Raw genomic sequence first — 1,776 nt, 5'->3', positions numbered from 1 at the left:
TAATTTCATGGAGGAGGATGGAATGTTCTTGGTGCTTCACCCTTAGTTGTCCCATGTTGGAACTCAATTCTCCTAGGGAGGTGTTGATTTGCTCCCAATAGTATTGTGGAGGAAAGTGCATCCCTTGAGATGAATCTCTCCATCTCCCATGGCTCTGAGGTGGAAGCTTTTGCCTTCCCTTTCCTCTTTCTAGAGGTTTCTCCGGCCTTGGGTGCCATAAATGGTTATGGAGAAACAAAAAGCAACGCTTTTACCACACCAAACTTAGAAGGTTTGCTCGTCCTCGAGCAAAAGAAGAAAGAAGAGAGAGAGTGGTGGTGTAGGTGGGGATCCTGTGGGGTCCACAGATCCTTAGGTGTCAAGGATAATTCATCCCTGCACCAAGTGGCGAGCAAAAATGCTCCTACTGCCAATCCTGGCGTTAAACGCCGGGCTGGTGCCCATTTCTGGCGTTTAATGCCAGCTTGGTGCCCATTACTGGCGTTTAACGCCAGTCTGGTGCCCCTTTCTGGCGTTAAACGCCCAGAATGGTGCCAGACTGGGCGTTAAACGCCCATTTGCTGCCCTTACTGGCGTTTAAACGCCAGCAAGGTTTTCCTCTAGGGTGAGCTGATGCCCATTTGCTGCCTTTACTGGCGTTTAAACGCCAGCAAGTTTTCCTCCAGGGTGTGCTATTTTTCTTTCTGTTTTTCATTCTGTTTTTGCTTTTTCAATTGATTTTGTGACTTCTCATGATCATCAACCTATCATAAAATAACAAAGGAAATTAGATAAAATATAACATTGGGTTGCCTCCCAACAAGCGCTTCTTTAATGTCAGTAGCTTGACAGTGGGCTCTCATGGAGCCTCACAGATGTTCAGAGCAATGTTGGAACCTATCCAACACCAAACTTAGAGTTTGGTTGTGACCTCCCAACACCAAACTTAGAGTTTGACTGTGGGAGCTCTATTTGACTCTGTTTTGAGAGAAGCTCTTCATGCTTCCTCTCCATGGTTACAGAAGGAGAACCTTGAGTCTTATAGTTTGCACTGTCTGCAAGCCATGGAGCTTCCTGAATAGCAAACAATTGCTCATCCGGAAAGGTTTCAGAGATCTCAGTAGTAGGGAGGGATGCTCCTGCTACTGGTTCTATCCGGGACAGGTGATCAGCCACTTGATTCTCTGTCCCTTTTCTGTCTCTTATTTCTATATCAAGCTCTTGCAGAAGCAACACCCATCTTATGAGCCTGGGTTTTGAATCCTGCTTTGTGAGTAGATATTTAAGAGCAGCATGGTCAGTGTACACAATCACTTTTGATCCTACTAAATAAGATCTGAACTTGTCAATGGCATAAACCACTGCAAGTAACTCCTTTTCTGTGGTTGTGTAGTTCTTCTGTGTATCATTTAGAATACGGCTGCCATAATAAATGACGTGCAGAAGCTTACCATGCCTTTGTCCCAGTACTGCACCAATGGCATGGTCACTGGCATCACACATTAGTTCAAATGGTAATGTCCAGTCTAGTGCAGAGATGACTGGTGCTGTGACCAGCTTAGCTTTCAGAGTCTCAAATGCCTGCAGACACTCATTATCAAAGATAAATGGAGTGTCAGCAGCTAGCAGATTACTCAGAGGTTTGGCAATTTTTGAAAAATCCTTTATAAACCTTCTGTAGAATCCTGCATGCCCAAGAAAGCTTCTGATTGCCTTAACATTGGCAGGTGGTGGTAATTTTTCAATTACCTCCACCTTAGCTTGATCCACCTCTATTCCTTTGTTCGAAATTTTATT

Source organism: Arachis duranensis, chromosome 8 (genome assembly GCF_000817695.3).
Source record: "Arachis duranensis cultivar V14167 chromosome 8, aradu.V14167.gnm2.J7QH, whole genome shotgun sequence".
Taxonomy (NCBI): domain Eukaryota; kingdom Viridiplantae; phylum Streptophyta; class Magnoliopsida; order Fabales; family Fabaceae; genus Arachis; species Arachis duranensis.
This window is presented reverse-complemented; position numbering follows the sequence as displayed.